General features: G+C 38.1%; 1 long non-coding RNA gene across 1 annotated transcript in view; it reads left to right on the plus strand.

Annotated features, from left to right (window-relative positions):
• The first annotated feature begins 4,559 nt into the window (after positions 1–4,559).
• LOC116273815 overlaps positions 4,560–20,377 on the plus strand; it is a 38,752-nt gene continuing 22,934 nt past the window's right edge. The window contains exon 1 of the long non-coding RNA XR_004182253.1: positions 4,560–8,137. This is a non-coding gene — a long non-coding RNA (uncharacterized LOC116273815). The remainder of the gene's footprint in view (positions 8,138–20,377) is intronic.

Below are 20,377 nucleotides of genomic sequence, written 5' to 3' on the forward strand. Positions count from 1 at the left end.
CAAAGCCTCAGTAAATAAGCCAGAACTTGTCCACGTGGGTGGTCTCTTATCAGGAGAAAGTTACTGAAATCAGTCTCTGGTCTAATCAAAGCTACAGTTAAGGCTTGTGGAACAGGGGGATCAGTGAGTCAGTGCCTGGAGGTGGATGAGCTACAATTGTTTCAATACTGTTTATCTCAAGGCCAGTGCTTATTTAGCTGCTAGAGAAAAAGGAAATCCTTGTGGCAGTGAGAACATAGTTTATTCTTTAAGTGTAGGGGTGAATGATGTAACGTTTGCCTGCAATGGTCTTATGTCTTGTTTATAACTTGGTGTCTTTTTGTCAGAAAGAGCCCATTCTGTCTATCTTATCATCTCTATTTTTACATTAACACTACTCAGTTGTATGTCTAAACCACAAAACGGAGGGGCTGTAATTAGGCATATCCAACCGCCTGTCTAGTTATGGATGGCCAGGAACTCAGTTTTTAAGGTTTCTCTAGAGTCCCCTTGGCTAAGGGTGAGCCCAATCAGTTGGTTGGGGGTTTGGGGGGTGGGTGTAGAATTCTATTTTTAGTTCTCAGAAGAAAGCTGTGTCCCTGAATGACCTTGTTGTATGTCAGAAACCATACCCTAAAGCATGGCGCTTTGACATGCTGGACTGAAGAAGCCTCAAGGTCTCTCTGACCTTCCCCCACCATTGTCTCCCCAAATCTTTTATCTGCCTAAGTAAGATCCAGATCCACCAAAAGGAACAATTTTCTCCCCTGTTCTCTGTAAGACCAGGAATGTAGCCACGCTTGAGCAGACCCTTTCACAAGATAATGTGCAAATTAATGTCTGTTCCCTGATTCATTAATTTTCCCTAGAAATCTTCTCGATCTCATTCCTCTTCTCCCGCCTTCCATAACCTGATTTGCCAGGACTGTATATAAGCTTCTGAAACAGATGGGGGTGTGGGTAGTCACTCTGTGGTTCTCCCTGTGTACACGTTAATAACATTTGTTTGCCTTTTCTCCAATTATTCTGCCTTTTTGTGAGTTGATTTTTCAGTGAACCTTCAGAGGGCAAAGAGAAGCTTTCCCTTCTCCCCTGCATCCTCATGGAACAGAGTTACTTACCAGTCGTGCTCTGCCTGTTTCTTGCTAGACTGTAGTGTAAGAAACAAACTCCTTTGAACCACAGTATTGTTTGAACCCTTTGTGACTGCAACTGAGCTTCAATCCTAAATAATACAAACCAGATACAGTTTTTGTTGTTCTGGATGATTACTGGAAATACATAGCACTACAGGAGATAAACAGCTACTCTCGCATGGTTTAGAATGCTATAAGTAAGAATAATAAAAACTGATCAATACAAGGGGATAACGGACAAAAGGAAGTAGACCACACCTCAAAAGAGACCATATTATCTATGTGCTGTAGCCCTTGTAGCCGTCAACTAACTATAGATCACACAAACTATATACCGGACGTGGTAGGATTTGAAGTTACTGTGTTTTCAGTTGTAATATCTAGAATATGCATTTTTTTCTTTTTCTGTGTTGATATTGCTTTTAATTTGTTTGTTTATAAGCTTAGGAGTTGTGATTAGGATACATGACCATCTAGTAGAAAACGATATTCCCCATTTTCTGGGAGAATGTTTAGGAAAGAAATGAACATTTGACTCTTATTATAAGCTTTAGAGATCTTAAGAATAATGCAGTCGTCTTATTTAATAGTGTGAGGAAAATTTGGGGAAACTATACTTTTTTGAGCAGCTACCAAGTACCTGACACTCTGTTTCTTGTGGGATGAAACCTGGAGGAGATAATAACTGTTTTGTTCTTTTTACACTTTTAGGTTTTTGCTCAGATCTCCACCCATCAAGTTAAATGGCTTTTATCCTCTCCAGGGAGGGCAAATGCAGCTGAGAAAGAGGAAATCAATTGAGTTCCTAGGAAATCTGTTAAAACTCTTGAGCCAGGCATTTTGAAAGCCAAGTCTTATAAGAGCCAAGCTTTTTGAGAACACAAAGGACTTTTGAGCTACAAAAGGCTAAGCCTCTTGAGACTGCTGAAGATGGAGTCCTGAGGATAAAGTTGGTGGGGGGAAAATGCATCCTGAGATAAGAGTATTTTCCCACACCAGTGGCGATGAGGTTTAATAAGTGAAAGGGAAGAGCATTAGCAGAGGCCAAGAGGATAGAGTTTAGAAACTGACAGTAACTGAGATGGCACATTGTTTCCTACCCTCACTCCCAGCCAAGCTCTGGATGGTGTAAAATGCAGAGCCCAGATAGATTTGGCAGAGGTCTTGAAATAAAGGATAGAAGTTTTCTTGAAGCCTGAGGGAGCACAAGTCTTGAAGGTAAATCTCAATATAAAGTCAACCAAAGTCATCATTGTCTAGAAATTGAAGAGTAGAGTCAGAGATGTTTAATCAGAGATGGAGAGTACAACCTATTTCAAGTTTCTCACAATTTTGCACTAGCACAGAAGAATTTCAGAAAGTTTTCTGTGTCTTTGAGAGAGGCACAAGAGAGCTGATTAGTGGTTTGGACAGACTCTACAGGTAAAATAAGCAGGATGTAGAGTGGCCTGCTTAGTCACGGCAGAGGGAAAGTAGAGGGGTATGTGGATGCTGTGGCAGTGGGCACAGGCAGGCTGGAGGCTGAACACATAGCAATAGACCTCCACCATAGGACCAGAGAAAGTGAGAAAAAGAAAGAGAAGCACCTGCTCCTCAGTGTATACCGATGGAAATTGAACCCCCTCTCCCAAAATAATTTATGTCATCTCCTAGAGGAAAAAAGGTGAAGGGAATGAAAGTAATCTGGAATTGGCTACTTACTCATAAGAAACAAAGAAAATCTCATAAGCAACTGAGTTTAGTTTTAATCGTTCAGATTATATTCAGGACCTTTAGTAGAAACTGGAGAGCAGGGGGAAGGGTGGAGAAGTGGAGAGTAAGGTTACTGATGATGATGACATTGTAAAATGTCCACTTTTGCACCACTGACTGTGATTGAAAATTCAAACTCTACCTGTATGATCTAATCAGAATATCAAAGATTCCCCACACCATACACACCTGTAACATGGCTGGTAATTTGTAAGTTTGCTTAGAGCAAACTTTTCTTTGGAAGTGAAAGATGTCCTGGGCAAAAGGAGAGGGACACAAGCTGATTTTAATGTTTATGTTGTAGAACTGCATCTAGATACACTGAACCTCTTTTAAGTGCAAGAAAGCCAATTCTGGCTGTGATATCTCTAATCATAAGTGTTATCAAAACAGAGTATGTGGGAGAGTTGAGCTGAGCCATCAACCCAAATGAACTCCCGACTTAAAAACCAAAAAATAAATGATCTTAATCTTTTTGCAAAGCCCAGCCCAGGCTAAACATCCTGAGGTTGGGATAAAGTAGGAAAGTTTGGTGGTATAGCAATAGGAGGAAAGAGAGCCTTTTGCATAAATACACAGTGAACTCCAGTGGAGGGAGGTGAGAAAACCTTTTTATCCACAAAATCTTAGCTAGCCATGGGAGAGGTTTTAGAGCAATGAACTCTAAACAGAGACAATAGATCCCGAATTCTAACAGTTAGAAATGGATTAAAATAAATATTCTTTAAAGGAGAAATTGAGGGACAAATGTGATAGAATAAACTTGGGGGGTGATATCTGTAGCTTTCTACCATCTTCCCAAAAAGTCTTGATGCTCATCATGTAGTGTGGGCATGAATTGCCTTGAGAGAGGAATTGATAGAGTTGAAAAAAAGAAGTCAATTCATATATATATATATATATATATATATATAATGAAAACTAAACTAAAGTTTATTAGAACAAGAGCCAGAGTTATGAGAAATAAAAGATATTTACATAACACATTTCTAAATGCAAAGATCACCAAACTTTGAGTTTAACAACTGAAGAGGAAGAACATATGATGATTTAAGGGTAGTTTACTCAGTCAAAAGAGAGGAGTTTTACCACAGGCAAGGAAGAGGAGCCTCACACAGCATAGGACTGAACCTTCAAGGTTTGTGTGCTTGGGAATGGGAGCTTTCAGCCTCCCTCATCACCTCCATGGATCCCAAAACTGTGCAATAAATAAAGCAGAAAATAATTGGTGTCACTGGAGTGGTATAAACTACATATTCTGTCTGGATGGCCAGGCTCATGAAAATGGCTACTACCTACGTAGAGAGTCAGGTAGAAAGCTGAGTTAAAAACAATGTAACATCCATAAGGAAAGTTTAGTCATGAAGTTTTCACATGTAGAAAAGAAATACAGAGAAGGCTGGGCTTGGTGGCTCATGCCTGTAATCCCAGCACTTTGGGAGGTCAAGACGGGTATATCATTTGAGGTCAAGACTTTGAGACCAGCCTGGCCAACATGGTGAGACCCCATCTCTACTAAAAGTATGAAAATTAGCCAGGCACCATCTCTACTAAAAATAGGAAAATTAGCCAGGCATGGTGTTGCGCACCTGTAACCCCAGCCAGTCAGGAGACTGAGGTAGGAGAATCTCGTGAACCTGTGAGGTGGAGGTTGCAGTGAGCTGAGATCACGCCACCGTACTCCAGCTTGAGAGACAGAATGAGACTGCATCTCAAAAAAGAAAAGAAAAGAAAAGAAAAATACAGAGAACAAAAAGACAGTGGTGTTCCCTCTACCACAATTTGCTGAAAATGGAAGACTTGCCTTATTTTACTAGATTTTTAAAAATTATGGTTGCCAGATGAGTTCATCCTGCTCTCTGCAGAGACAAAGTCAATTCTCTAGGACCAAAAGAAAGAGTTTAGTTGATGCGAGGCCAGCCATGCCTTGTAGGAGGCAGAGTTGTTACTCAAATCAATCTTCCCCAAGGCTCAGAGGGTAGCTATTTTCAAGGATAGTTGATGGGCAGGGGACTAGGGAATGGGGAATGTTGATTGACTGGGGATGAAATCATAAGGGTGTGGAAAACAGTCCTTGTGTACTGAGTTCACAGGGTTGGTTGAGTCAAGAGCCAGGAGTCTGGGTGGGGTCAGTCTGAAAGACATCTCAAAAAAACAGCTTTAGGTTCTGAAACAGTGATCTTATCTATAGGAGTAATTGGGGAAGTCACAAATCTTACAACCTCTGGACACATGACTCCTGAGCAATAGGGATTACAGAAACTACGCCCACATTTCAGCAGAGTTCAGGCCTTTCTCGGAATGCTAACCTTGTGGCCTTTCGTTTGTTTTACAAAGGTGATTTAGTTTTGGGAAGGGCTACTATCATCCTTGCTTTAAGGTTAAACTGTAAACTAAATTTCTCCCAAAGTCAGCTTGGTCTATCCCCAGGAATGACCAAGGATAGCTTGGTAGTTAGAAGGAAGATGGAGTCAACTATGTCAGATTTCTCTTACTGTCATAATTTATCTATATCCCTACTTCACACCATTTTATTTCTCTCTTAAAAGCAGGTAGTGCTTGCTGTAGTATAGATATGAATCCTAAGGGCATAGGGCAAAGAAAAGAGGCCTGAGCGCAGGAGACAGGCTGTGGAGCGTGTGTGTGAGCCTGCATCTGGGTCTGGGTCTGAAGCTGGAGCTGGGGCTGGGTCTGAAGCTGGAGCTGGGGCTGGGTCTGAGCTTGGAACTGGGGCTTGTTCTGATGCTGGATCTGGGTCTTGGCCTGGGGCTGAGGCTGAGTGAGACAAGATCGAGGCCTGAGCCTGGTCCTGGGTTTGGGACTGGGCCTGGGACTTAGGCTGGGTGAGCCTGGGGCTGAGCTGAGGCTGAGGTTGGGACTTGGGCTGAGCTGGGCCTGGGGTGGTAAGTTTCCACCTATAAGAGGAAGTCAGGGCTGCTGCTGAGCTCCAGAGGCCTTGACCCTGATCAAGTCAGCAGATATCAGGAGTCCTATCTACACTTTCTCTAATAAGGTCACTGAACTGTCAGTGACAGAATTCTGCCCCTTTCAGATGCAGACTTTCTTTTAAAATTCAGAAATCTTGATATCTGAATTAAAAGAAAGGTTTATCAAGAGAAGAACCAAAGTGAAGATATAGCTTTAGTTTGGGCAGAGTCTTAACAATTAATTTGTATGCAGAACACATTTAAGTTTTTTAGTTTTTTTGAACCTTGAAAACTTTTAGTTACTAGGTCTTACGAGTTTCAAAGTAATATTTTTAACTAAATATTCCTTTTGTTTGTTACTGATATGTTTGGAATTGAGGGATTATTTCTGTAACTTTTGTTTCTAAAACTTTGTGTGTCTATGATTCTATAAAAGTAGCTAATAGTTTTTAGTTATCCATGTTAGAGGCTGTGTAACATACCTTGAGAACAACTCCTTCAATTCCAGCTCTGCCTTTCACTTAATTTTGAATGTTTCAGTTAGCTCTCACAACCTCATTTTTGATATAATAGCGTTGCCTCAGGGAATTGAGAGCAGTCCGTCAGCTAATGAGAACAATATATGCAATAGATAACCTATAAAATATTCATTCCCTTCATAGGTCGAAGCATCCCCATCCTCCAGATCTCACTGTCAACATTGTGTTCCAAGAAGACAAGAGCTACTTTCAGCTGAGTTGCTTTCTGAATTGAGTAAAAGTGGCTATGAGATTGTAAAATATCTCATGCTAAGTTGTTGAAGCTACTATTCCAATGCGGACTCATTTTGCTTCTTTGGTTTGGTCTTGGTAAAAGAAAATAACCATTATTAAGTTTACAAGATGTGTCTAGCACTTGAGACTCGTTTTCTCCTTTAATCTTCACAACAACCTTCAAAGGAGAATTATTTTCCCTATTTAATATCTGAGGAATATGGGTTTGAAAAGGTTTAATAACTTGCTCCCAGTTACGTAAAGGTACTGGAGAGAGCCTCGATTTGATATGGGGCATGGTACTGCCCTTTGCTCCTACAACAGAATACTGCCTGATTTCTTCCAGTTCTCTCACTGCAGTGGTGCCTATGGAGGTAACAGTAGATTGCTTTCTGACTCATAACCATATACCTATCTTCTGGTTTCTGATATTTCCTAGATTCCCCGACTCTTGGCTATCTTTCAGTATTGTGACTTGGTGCTTTCTGTCTTGAATTGAGCCTTATGCCTGTGAGTCACTGTCAACCATTCTCTTGGTATGGTGCCTAAAGCTAGGGTTTTAAATGCGTATAAAACTTGTTTTATTTTGACCTATGTAATGATAAATAAAGTAAGATATATGATATATAAACCAAGAAAAATAAATATAGCATTCTTTCTTGATTTTCATGAGAGAGAGAGAGAGAGTGTGTGTGTGCTACTCAAGATAAATTACAGATCCTGAGGCCATTTCCTATCGTGTATGCTGCTGGCTCCACCAGTCTGTTGTTGTTGCTTTTTTTAAGAATGCAAATTAATTTTAATTTTGGGGTAAGGCATGTTCAAGGAAGGGAAATTTGTTATTAAAATGTCACGTTATTTAATTTGCATTTGTATTTCACTTTGATTAGTATTGCCTGTGGCATTGCTTCATGTAGTAGCACATATGGTAAAAATGTGTTTATATCTCCACATTTTTCAATATTCTTTACCAATTTTATTTCTAATATTTGGCACTGTCAATAGAGACAGTTATAATTACTGAGATTCTCAGATATGTATAAAAATGACCCGTTCAGTTGCTCTGAGTAAACAAATCCAGGAAATTCAAGGTCATGAGAAAGTCATTAGTTATGACCTTGAAGAGTTAATGTAGCAAAGAAAGTCTGGAGGAAAGATATGTCAACAACAGGTCATTACTCACACTATTTTTGGTTAAAAAAAATTTACTGTAACTTCTGGACAGCAAATCTTTAAATTAACTTGCCTAAGCTTTGGCTATTTTAAACAGAGTGCTGAAGAATGATGAAAAGGAAAGATGACTTGAGAGATTTAATAAATATCGTCAAGTCTTATGAACATAGCAGTGAAAAGGAACTTGACAGTCAGAGCTAGATTTATATATAATAAATTGTCTAAATGCTAACCTGTTATAAATTTTATGGTGTAGAGAAAGTAAAAGAAAAAATTAACTCCTGCCTGTAATCTCATACCATCTTTGTTCTCCCTAAGGTTAGAATTTTGAACTCTAACAAATGCAGATAACTCACCCTGGAAGATACAGCACAAGTATCTGGTAAAAAGTTGCTTAAAGGAGAAACTCAGCACGTTGGTGAGTGAACCTAAGTATGCTGATTTAATGGAGGAAGGGGAGAGAAGATGACTTTGCCGAAATGTACATTCCTACTATGTTTCTCCTTCATTTATTAACTCTGTAATTCTTAGCAGGATATTTACCATCAAATTGCCTTGATGTTCTCATCTGTCAAATGAAGATAATAATACCTACCTCATGAATTTGTTAAGAGGATACAAAGTTTTAGTGTTTGTGGAGCTATTAAAACCATTAAATCCTGCAAGTAGTAAGCACTCAGTAAATGTTAGTTAATATTCCATGTGTAGCATTTTAAGTAGTGTAAATAGCTAAGGCAATTTGAATAGATCAATGGCAATTTGAACAGAAATGAGAAGGCTTTTTTGTTTGTTTGTTTGTTTGTTTGAGACAGTCTTGCTCTGTCTCCCAGGCTGCAGTTCAGTGGCATGATCTGGGCTCACTGCAATCTCTGCCTCTGGGATTCAAGCAATTCTCCTGCCTCAGCCTCCCAAGACACTGAGACTACAAGCAAATGCCACCACGCCCTGCTAGTTTTTTGTATTTTTAGTAGAGATGGGATTTCATCGTGTTAGCCAGGATGGTCTCGATCTCCTGACCTTGTTATCTGCCTGTCTCGGCCTCCCAAAGTCCTGAGATTACAGGCATAAGCCACCACGCATGGCCTTTTTTTAAAAAAATAATGGTTCAAACTGACCTCAGGTGCATGAAAATTGGGAATTAATTTATGTACAAGCCTCTGTTGTGCTTCCAGCAGTACTTGCAGACATAGAATCTTCAAGCAGAAGGGAACCTAGAAGTCATTCAGGCCAGTCTAAGATTTACACGCTCTTTACAGCACCTCCAACAATTCGGGACATAGACAATGATGGGGAGTACATTACTTTTCAAGATAGCTCATGCAGTTTTCAGACAGTCATAGGAACACAAAGTTTGTTATTGTGTGGAGCTGAACATCACATCAATTCCCTTCTACCAACTGGCTAAGTTGTGACCTGTAAAGCAACACAGACCAAAGCTAATTCTTCTTCTTTATGACAATCTTTCCAAGTGTTTTAAATAGTATCTAAGTCCATTCAGGTTTCTATAACAAAGTACCATAGAATTGGTGGCTTATGAGCAACAGAAATGTATTTCTCACAGTTCTGGAGGCTGGGAAGTCCAAGATCAAGGTGCTGAGAGATTCTGTGTCTGCTGAGGGCCTACTTCCTGGTTCACAGCCAGCCAGCCATTTGCTCACTGTGTTGTCACATGATGGAAAGGATGATGGAACTGTCTGGAGCCTCTTTTATAAGTACACTAATCCCATCCCACCCTCATGACATAATCACTTCCCAAATGTTCTACATCCTAATACCATCACTTGGAGATTAGGTTTCAGCACATGAATTTTGAGAGGACATAACCATTCAGTCTATTGCAAAATTTACCCTTTTCCTCAATATATTGAGTGAAATTTCTCTTTCCTTGAACCTCTTTCATTTGTTGCTTGTATAAGAGCAGTGCAAAGATCTAAAAAACCTGGCCTTTGGAATCAGAATGAGTGTACATCAAATTTTCATGTGTGTAACTTGAACAGTTTATTAGATCCCTCAGACACTTCACTGCCTCATCTGGAGATGAGAGTAGTAATACTTTACTTTAAAGGTTGCTTTAGGGATTAAATATATGAATATATTTACAACATAAGATGCAATATAGGTACTCAATAGCAAGTGACTATCCTGATAATTATTGTTTTATACGAAATGTTTCTCCTGCCATTTTGGGCCTTCTTTAATAAAGGTATTTAGTGTTTATATCAAAAAGACACCTGCATGTATATGTTTATCACAGCATGTTGCACAGTTGCAAAGATGTGGAATCAGCCTGAGTGCCCATCAACTGATGAGTGAATAAAGAAAATGTGATTTTATATATGTGTGTGTGTGTGTGTGTATACGTATATATATATATACTGTAGAATACTACTCAGCCATGAAAATAATGAAATGTCTTTTAGAGTAACTTGGATGGAACTAGAGGTCATTATTCTAAGTGAAGTCACTCAGGAATTGAAAACCAAATACTGCATGACTCCCTTATAACTGGAAACTAAGCTATGGGCATACAGAGTGTTATAATAAACGTTGGGGACAGGGTAGGAGGGATGAAAAGCTACCTATTGGGTACAATGTACACTACTTGAGTGATAAAAAACATTTCAAAAATATTTATTTTTACTGACAGATATCTATAAAATGTTGAGATGAGATTTAGAGATAAAATCAAACTTCTGCATATCCTGAAATTACATAAAGCATCCCTTCACTGGGCGGCCATGGTAACCTATGCTTGAAGGTTCACAGAGGTTGTACAGTCCATGCCCAACTGAGGGGAGAGTGGGCCTGGAAACTGGTCAGCGCTCTGCAAGCCAAGCCTTGCACCTGTCATGGGGTTACATTCTCCATAGGGTATGTTTTCACTAATTCTTACAAAGGCATCATACGGGCTATAGAAGCCTTTCTTGTGCCCCATTCAAGAATTTTTCATATTTTTTAAATTCTCTGTTTGTTTCTTTTACTTTTTGGATCACTTATTTGTTTCTTTTTTTTTTTTTTTTTTCTCATGTGCTGCCCTAGTTCTAAGCACAATTCCCAAACCATGGAGAGATATTAGATAAATAAATACCCATGAATGTTTATTTGATTAAAAAATAGATGATCCAGGTGAAACATGATGAGGAAATGAAGTAAGAATAGAAAAACTAAATTAGAGGCTAGACAAATAAGGGGATATAGACTTGAGGGAGAGGAAGCAAAAGAAATGGCATTTTTGTTCTGAGAGAATGTGCAGAAGGTACAAAATTTGTTGAGTGAGACACTGAGCTCCCTCTTTTGAACCCATGAATTTATCTTCATATAGAGTTGCACAGAAAGGCAGGTGAAAACCTCTGCAGGTAGCATAGAAATCAATTCAGACTCAGAAATAAGATGTAAATCCATGTACGAGAATAACATTTTCTGAGGGAAAAAAGAGTGAAAAGAAAATGGAGCTGAGAATGCTAATATTTAAGAGATGGCTGGAATTGGAATAAGGACGACAGTGTTGGCAGGGCATTCAAAGAAAGCTGGCAGGACAGAGTATGTAAAATTAATTATTTAAAAATTTATCAGATTTTGTTTTCTGTCTTTGCTTAAACCTTCCTTATGAAAAGAAAAAAAAAAGTCATCTTTTGAAAACTCTTGAACAGTTCCAGCTATAGTGCATTGCAAGCTGAACAGTATTACATATATATATTGCTTTTCTACTAACTACCAGTTATCTCATCTGAAAAGGCACAGTGATACAAAAATTGCTCCCTCATTGGTTTGCCTTCAAATGTCCACCTTCCACCTTTATGCTTCAGCTCCATCTCTATTGCTGTGCTCCCTCCATGCCAGCCCTAGTAGAATTAGTATCACTTCCAAATCGTCCCCTGTCATAATGAGCAAGAATTGCGACCTCTCTTCCTGTTCTTTTGCAACCTGGGCATATCTCTTTTTTTCACCGACCACTTTATGTATGTGTATTTACACACCTGATTTCCCTAAAAGACCGTGAGTTAATTAATGGCAGAAAATATTTGCTATTTATAGTTTAACCAACAGCAAAATTTTCTGTCAAATGCTGAGCATCCAAAGAATATTTGTTAAAAAAAGTAGAATTGTTACAGAAGTGGCAAGCTGCCAAGCAATTCTACTCACTTAAAATCATTTTATTTTGAATGTGTTTAGAACCAAAAAGACATCTCAGCAACTTAATTTACTTCTCACTAGTCCTGGATATAGACAAAGTCTAATGAGCAAATGTGACGTAGGAACTAAATGACTGTATGATTGATGTAGTGAGCCTCACTTTCTTTTAAAATGTACTAAATATGTGTATATTTCTGTCTATACATAATGCTTTGAATTATCTGGTTTGAATATGTTTTCTAAATTTCATGTGTTGAGACTTAATCTCCAAATTCTTGATTGAAGACGGGATCTTTGAAAGTAGTCAGCATTAGATAAAGTCATCAAGGCAGAATCCCCATGATAGCACTGGCAGCTTCATAAATAAAGGAAGCGAGATCTGAGCTGACATACATGACACACATGCTCTTGCTCTCTTACTTTGTGATCCCTTCTGCTGGGTTATGATGGAGCAAGAAGGCCCTCAACAGATGTTGATGCCATGATTCTAGACTTCTCGGCCTTCAAAATCATGAACTAAATAAACCTTCATTTTTTTATAACTGACCCTGTCTCAGATGTTCAGTTGTAATAGATCATGGACAAAGAAAACAGCAAAATTTTCTGTGTATGTCAAGAATTTTCCAAGTCCACCAATTTGGGAACTCAGATGGAATTGTGGAACACCAATGCTCTTTCTTACTTAGGCTCCACCTCTTCAGCATGTCTACAGTTCTACCCAGGTATATATTTATGTAAGGCCCCTGGGATGTGTCTCATTTACAATCACGTACTCATGCTTCCTTCCCCTCTTCTACTCCAGGTTCTTTTCCATGGCATTTTCCTGAGATTGCCAAAGACAAACATTTTCAACAATCAGTTTGCTCCATTGTGTTGCACTCAGAATTGCCCATCTTCTCTATCTGAGGCTTTATTCTTATATAAGATAAGGCTGAACTTGCCTGTTTGACTCACATTTTTATTGGGATGAGTTCACCTTCCAGAGAACACTTCATACACACAAAGCAAAGGCTGCTCTGCCCCATGGTCACCCAACACAAGTATTTATCCCCACTGTGGATACAATGAATATTAAAGTTGAGTTAACAGTGTACTGTGTACACATATAAGTCTGGTAGGATGTGCCAATTTTCAAACACACCATATTTATTGCTTAGTTTTGACCCGTTAAAAAACCACAGGAAGTGTGTACAATGTAAGCTGAGACATCAGCGGTTTCAACACCTGCCCTCTCCTTCTTTCACCCTATGATAATAATTTTGAAGTTTACCACAAATGAGCTTGAATGAAGGTTTTTAAAATATGCACTTTTGTATATTTTGACTTACAACACTTTGGATGGAAAGCTCTGAAATTAGGATTCATTAAATTAATTTCAAACTATATTGTCAAAAAGTTAAATCTTAAATGAGAAAAACTACATTTTCAGAAGGAAAAACATTTCTTCTCCCTATATCAGTGTTTTCCCATTGAAAATGATGCTCCAGGCCAGGCACAGTGGCTCACACCTGTAATCCTAGCACTTTGGGAGGCCAAGGTTGGTGGATCACCTTAGGCCAGGAGTTCAAGACTATCCTGATCAATGTGGTGAAACCCCGTCTCTACTAAAAATACAAAAATTAGCTGGGAATGGTGGCGAGCACCTGTTATCCCAGCTACTTGGGAGGCTGAGGCAGGAGAATCCCTTGAACCCTGAAGGCAGAGGCTGCTGTGAGCAGAGATGGTGTCACTGCACTCCATCCAGCCTGGGTGACAAAACGAGGCTGTCTCAAAAGAAAAAAAAAAAAAAAAAAAAAAGAAAGAAAAAAAAGAGAACAAAAAAAGGAAAAAAAGAAAATGATGCTCCTCTATGGTTTATAAATACTTTTCTTTTTTATGTATCTGTGGCTTAAACTTTTGGATGATGACTTTGATTTCATTTCAAAAGAGATTGTTACAGAGAGTTTATTTTTCTTTAAAGCCAGATGGATCTAGATTTCAAAGCCAACTCTGACACTTGCCTTGAGGACTCCTTTACTACATCTCTGTCTTTTGTATTTTCTGTAAAGATGGGGCCTTGATTTCTTGCCCAGGCAGGACTTGAACTCTTGGGCTTGAGTGATCCTCCTGCCTCAGCCTCTCAAAGTGCTTGGATTACAGCCATGAATCAGTGCACCCAGCTACTAGATCTCTTAAAGCTTTTTTCCTCATCAGTACACTGGAGCTAATAATACAACCAAGAGACAGGCCTGAGTTACTGTAACAAAGCTAATAATTTTGTACAGCACATTTCTTCTTCCTTTTCTTTATGTGAACTATACACACATATCCATGTAGCATTTTATCTTTCAAGTATTGGTCTATGTAGATTTAAATGTGACGTGGAAAGGATAATAATTTTCTATCTTTAGAAATCTAATCAAATTAACTATTTTTACAGTTAGAATTAATATTCTAGCAAAGTTTGTATTTGAATACAATATTTCTTTCAATAGAAAGTTACCAAAGAGCAAATTTCCTAATAAAATATTCTCCATATTATTGATATTTAGACAAAATATGACCAAGACTCATTGTCTCTGTCTGAGAATCTTACTGTAACATGTACTGTTTTGTGCCATAGGATTTATTATTGCATCACTGAAGCAGTCAGCTTTCTATAAACATATTATACCTAGGCATTATTTAGATAAATTTCTATTCTGAAAATTTACATATTCTCAAATTTATTGTATACTGTATGAACGCTATCTATAGGTTTCATATTTCATATCCATAGAATTCCATAAGACAAAGTTCAAGATTAGAAAAAAATCAAATTATAGAAGAATCTTGCACATGTAAACAGACTGTGACTGTGATTCAAGAGCCTATTCTGATACACATTCTCACATCATCCTGGAGCTGCCTTCATTAAAGCTGTGTTATAAGATGTCACTGGGATCAAATCATATGATAAACTATAAAATAAACATCCTTAAATACATTACAAGAATGACTCTTGAATGTATATCAGCTTCCATGCAATTGTGATTTACCGCCTGGTGGTTAAGAGCATGGTCTGTAAAATCAGGCTATCTGCTTTGATCAAACCATTAAATTATCTGTGCCTTGGTTTCATCATGTCTAATTTTCATAGGGTTTGGTGAGAGTTGAATGAGTTAAAAATATATGAAGGGCTAGAGTAACAGAGTCTGGTGCATTTTTAAGTTCTACCCAAGTGCTATTTGTGTTGAAGGTTTAGAATGGAATTTGGTACCTGAATCCTGACTGATCATATTTCTATGTCTCAGATTCCTTTGGGAATCTGAAGCCAATGGAAATCGAAGCACCTGATTTGTTACGGTGGTCTTGGATTGGAAAGTGGGGTTTTCCAATCTTTGGTCCAATTCTAGACCAAAGTGGGGTTTTCCCACTAATTTGAACATGTAAATGTAGCCATAGATATGGCCACTGGGAAATCTAAAGCCTCATCTACACTTTTTTTTTTTTTTTTAAGAAGTAGAACTGTATATATATATAAAATTATACTTTAAGTTCTGGGATATATGTGCAGAACGTGCAGGTTTGTTACATAGGTATACACGTTCCATGGCGGTTTGCTGTGCATATCAATCCACCATCTACGTTAGGTATTTCTCCTAATGCTATCCCTCGCCTTACCCCCCACTCCACAACAGGCTCCAGTGTGTGACTTTCCCTTCCCTGTGCCCATATGTTCTTATTGTTCAGCTCTCACTTATGAGTGAGAACGTGTGGTGTTTTGTTTTCTGTTCTTGTGTTAGTTTGCTGAGAATGATGGTTTCCATCTTTGTACATATCCCTCAAAGGACATGAACTCATTCTTTTTTCTGTCTGCATAGTATTCCATAGTGTCTACATGCCACATTTTCTTTATCCAGTTTAAAATTCATGGGCATTTGTGTTGGTTCCAAGTCTTTGCTATTGTGAATAGTGCTGCAATAAATATAGGTGTGCATGTGTCTTTACAGTAGAATGATTTGTAATCCTTTGGGTATATACTCAATAACAGGATTGCTGGGTCAAATGGTATTTCTGGTTCTGGATCCTTGAGGAATCGCCACACTGTCTTCCACAGTGGTTGAACTAATTTACACTCCCACCGACAGGGTAAATGCATTGCTATTTCTCCACATCGTCTCCAGCATCTGTTGTTTCTTGACTTTTTAATGATCGCCATTCCCACTGGCATGAGACAGTATCTCATTGTGGTTTTGATTTGCATTTCTCTGATGACCAGTGATGATGAGCTTTTTTTCATATGTTTGGTGGCTGTGTAAATGTCTTCTTTTGAAAAGTGTCTGTTCATATTCTTTGCCCACTTTTTGATAGGGGGTTGTTTTTTTCTTGTAAATTTGTTTAAGTTCCTTGTAGATTCTGGATATTAGCCCTTTGTCAGATGGATAGATTGCAAAAATTTTCTCCCATTCTGTAGGTTGCCTGTTGACTGTGGTGATAGTTTCTTTCACCGTGCAGAAATTCTTTAGCTTAATTAGATCCCATTTGTCAATTTTGGCTTGTATTGCAATTGCTTTTTGTGTTTCAGACATGAAATCTTTGCCCATACCTATGTCCTTAATGGTATTGCCTAGGTTTTCTTCTAGGGTTTTTATAGTTTTAAGTCTAACATTTAAGTCTTTAATCCATCTTGAATTAATTTTTGTATAAAGTGTAAGAAAAAGGTACAGTTTCAGTTTTCTGCATATGGCTAGCCAGTTTTCCCAACAACATTTATTAAATAGGGAATCCTTTCCCTGTTGCTTGTTTGTGTCAGATTTGTCAAAGATCAGATGGTTGAAGATGTGTGGTGTTATTTCTGAGGCCTCTCTTCTGTTCTATTGGTTTATATCTCTGTTTCAATACCAGTGTCATGCTGTTTTGGCTATTGTAGCCTTGTAGTATAGTTTGAAGTCAGGTAGCATGATGCCTCCAGCTTTGTTCTTTTTGCTTAGGATTGTCTTGGCAATGTGGGCTCTTTTTAGGTTCCGTATGAACTTTAAAGTAGTTTTTTTCTAATTCTGTGAAGAAAGTCAATGCTAGCTTGATGGGAATACCATTGAATCTACAAATTACTTTGGGCAGTATGGCCATTTTCATGATATTGATTCTTCCTATCCATGAGCATGGAATATTTTTCCATTTGTTTATGTCCTCTCTTATTGCATTGAGAAGTGGTTTGTAGTCCTCCTTGAAGAGGTCCTTCATATCCCTTGTAAGTTGTATTCTTAGGTATTTTATTCTCTTTGTAGCAATTGTGAATCAGGGTTTGCTCATGATTTGGCTCTCTTTTTGTTTATTATTGGTGTATAGGAATGCTTGTGATTTTTGCACATTAATTTTGTGTCCTGAGACTGCTGAAGTTGCCTATCAGCTTAAGGAGTTTTTGGGCTGAGATGATGGGGTTTTAAAAATATACAATTCTGTCACCTTCATACAGAGATAATTTGACTTCCTCTCTTCCTATTTGAATACACTTTATTTCTTTCTCTTTCCTAACTACCCTGGCCAGAACTTGCAATACTTTGTTGAATAGGAGTGATGAGAGAGTGCATCCTTGTCTCATGCTGGGTTCAAAGGGAATGCTTCCAGCTTTTGCCCATTTAGTATATTGGCTGTGGGTTTGTCATAAATAGCTCTTATTATTTTGAGATATGTTCCATCAATATCTAGTTTATTGAATGTTGTTAGCATGAAAGGATGATGAATTTTATCAAAGGCTTTTTCTGCATCTATTGAGATAATCACGTGGTTTTTGTCATTGGTTCTGTTTATGTGGTGGATTACATCTATTGATTTGTGTATGTTGAACCAGCCTTGCATCCCAGGGATGAAGTCAGCTTAATCATGGTGGATACACTTTTTGATGTGCTGCTGGATTTGGTTTGCCAGTATTTTAACGAGGATTTTTACATCGATGTTCATCAGGGATATTGGCCTGAAATTTTCTTTTTTTGTTGAGTCTTTGCCAGATTTTGGTATCAGGATGATGCTGGCCTCATAAAATGAGTGATGGAGGAGTCTCTCTTTTTCTATTGTTTAGAAAAATTTCAGAAGGAATGGTACCAGCTCCTCCTTGTATCTCTGGTAAAATTTGCCTGTAAATCCATCTGGTCCTGGACTTTTTTTGATTGGTAGGTTATTAATTACTGCCTCAATTTCAGAACTTGTTATCAGTCTATTCAGGGATTCAACTTTTTCCTGGTTTAGTCTTGGGAGGGTGTATGTGTCCAGGAATGTATCCATTTCTTCTAGATTTTCTAGTTTATTTGCATAGAGGTGTTCATGGTATTCTCTGATGGTAGTTTGTATTTCTGTAGGATCAGTGCTGATCTCCCCTTTATCATTTTTTATTGTGTCTATTTGATTCTTCTCTCTTTTCTTCTTTATTAGTCTGGCTAGCAGTCTATCTCTTTTGTTAATCTTTGCAAAATTCCTGCTACTGGATTCTTTGATTTTTTGAAGGATTTTTCGTGTCTCTGTTACCTTCTGTTATGCTCTGATCTTAGTTATTTCTGGTCATCTGTTAGCTTTTAAATTTGTTTGCTTTTGCTTCTCTAGTTCTTTCAATTGTGATGTTAGGGTGTCAATTTTAGATCTTTCCTGCTTTCTCCTGTGGGCATTTAGTGCTATAAATCTCTCTCTAAACAGTGCTTTAGCTGTGTCCCAGAGATTCTGGTATCTTGTGTCTTTGTTCTCATTGGTTTCAAATAACTGATTTATTTCTGCCTTAATTTATTTATTTACCCAGTAGTCATTCAGGGTCATGTTGTTCAGTTTCCATATAGTTGTGCAGTTTTACGTGAGTTTCTTAATCCTGAGTTCTAATTTGATTTCACTGTGGTCTGAGGGACTGTTTGTTATGATTTCCACTCTTTTGCATTTGCTGAGGAGTGTTTCACTTCCAATTATGTGGTCAACTTTAGAATAAGTTCTATGTGGTGCTGAGAAGAATGTATATTCTGTTGACTTGGGGTGGAAAGTTCTGTAGATGTCTATTAGGTCTACTTGGTCCAGAGCTGAGTTCAAGTCCTGAATATCCTTGTTAATTTTCTGTCTCGTTGATCTGTCTAATATTGACAGTGGGGTGTTAAGGTTTCCCACTAGTATTATGTGGGAGTCTAAGTCTCTTTGTACGTCTCTAAGAATTTGCTTTATGAATCTGCGTGCTCCTGTATTGGGTGCATATATATTTAGGATTGTTAGCTCTTCTGTTGCATTCATCCCTTTACCATTATGTAATGCCCTTCTTTGTCTTTTTGGTTCTTTGTTGGTTTAAAGTCTGATTTATCGGAGAGTAAGATTGCAACCTCTGCTTTTTTTTTTTTTTTTTTTCTTTTTTTTGCTTCCCATTTGCTTGGTAAATCTTCCTCCATCCCTTTATTTTGAGCCTATGTGTCTTTGCACACGAGATGCATCTTTTGAATACAGCACACCGATGGGTCTTGACTCTTTATTCAATTTGCCATTCTGTGCTTTCTAATTGGGACATTTAGCCCATTACATTTAATGTTACGTCTGAATTTGATCTTGTCATTATGATGCTAGCTGGTTATTTTGCCCATTTGTTGATGCAGTTTCTTCATAGTATCAATGGTCTTTACATTTTGCTTTGTTTATGCAGTGGCTGGTACAGATTTTTCCTTTGTGTATTTAGTGCTTCCCTCAGGAGCTCTTTTAAGGCAGGCGTTGTGGTGACAAAATCCCTCAGCATTTGCTTGTCTGTAAAGGATTTTATTTCTCCTTTACTTATGAAGGTTAGTTTGGCTGGACATGAAATTCTGGGTTGAAAATTATTTTCTTTAAAAATGTTGAATATTGGCCCCCACTCTCCTGCTTTGTAGGGTTTCTGCAGAGAGATCTGCTGTTTGTCTGATGGGATTTTCTTTGTGGGTAACTCGACCTTTATCTCTGGCTGCTCTTAACATTTTTTTTTCTTCATTTCAACCTTGGTGAACCTGATGATCATGTGTTTTGGGGTTGTTCTCCTCGAGGAGTATCTTTATGGTGTTCTCTGTATTTCCTGAATTTGGATGTTGGCCTGTCTCGCTATGTTGGGGAAGTTCTCCTTCTTGGTTAATATCCTGAAGTTTGTTTTCCAGCTTGGTTCCATTCTGCCTGTCACTTTCAGGTACACCAATCAAATGTAGGTTTGGTCTTTTCACATAGTCCCACATTTCTTGGATGTTTTTCTCCTTCCTTTTCACTCTTTTTTCTCTAATCTAGTGTTCATGCTTTATTTCATTAAGTTGATCTTCAATCTCTGATATCCTTTCTCCCACTTGATCAATTCTGCTCTTGATACTAGTGTATGCTTCATGAAGTTCCCATGGTGTGTTTTTCAACTCCATCAGGTCATTTATGTTCCTCTCTAAACTGGTTATTCTAGTTAGCAGTTTCTGTAATTTTTTTATCAAGATCCTAGCTTCCTTGCATTGGGTTAGAACATGCTGCTTTAGCTTGGAGGAATTTGTTATTACCCATATTCTGAAGCTTACTTCTGTCAGTTTGTCAAACTCATTCTCTG

Source organism: Papio anubis, chromosome 2, assembly GCF_008728515.1.
Source record: "Papio anubis isolate 15944 chromosome 2, Panubis1.0, whole genome shotgun sequence".
Lineage (NCBI taxonomy): Eukaryota > Metazoa > Chordata > Mammalia > Primates > Cercopithecidae > Papio > Papio anubis.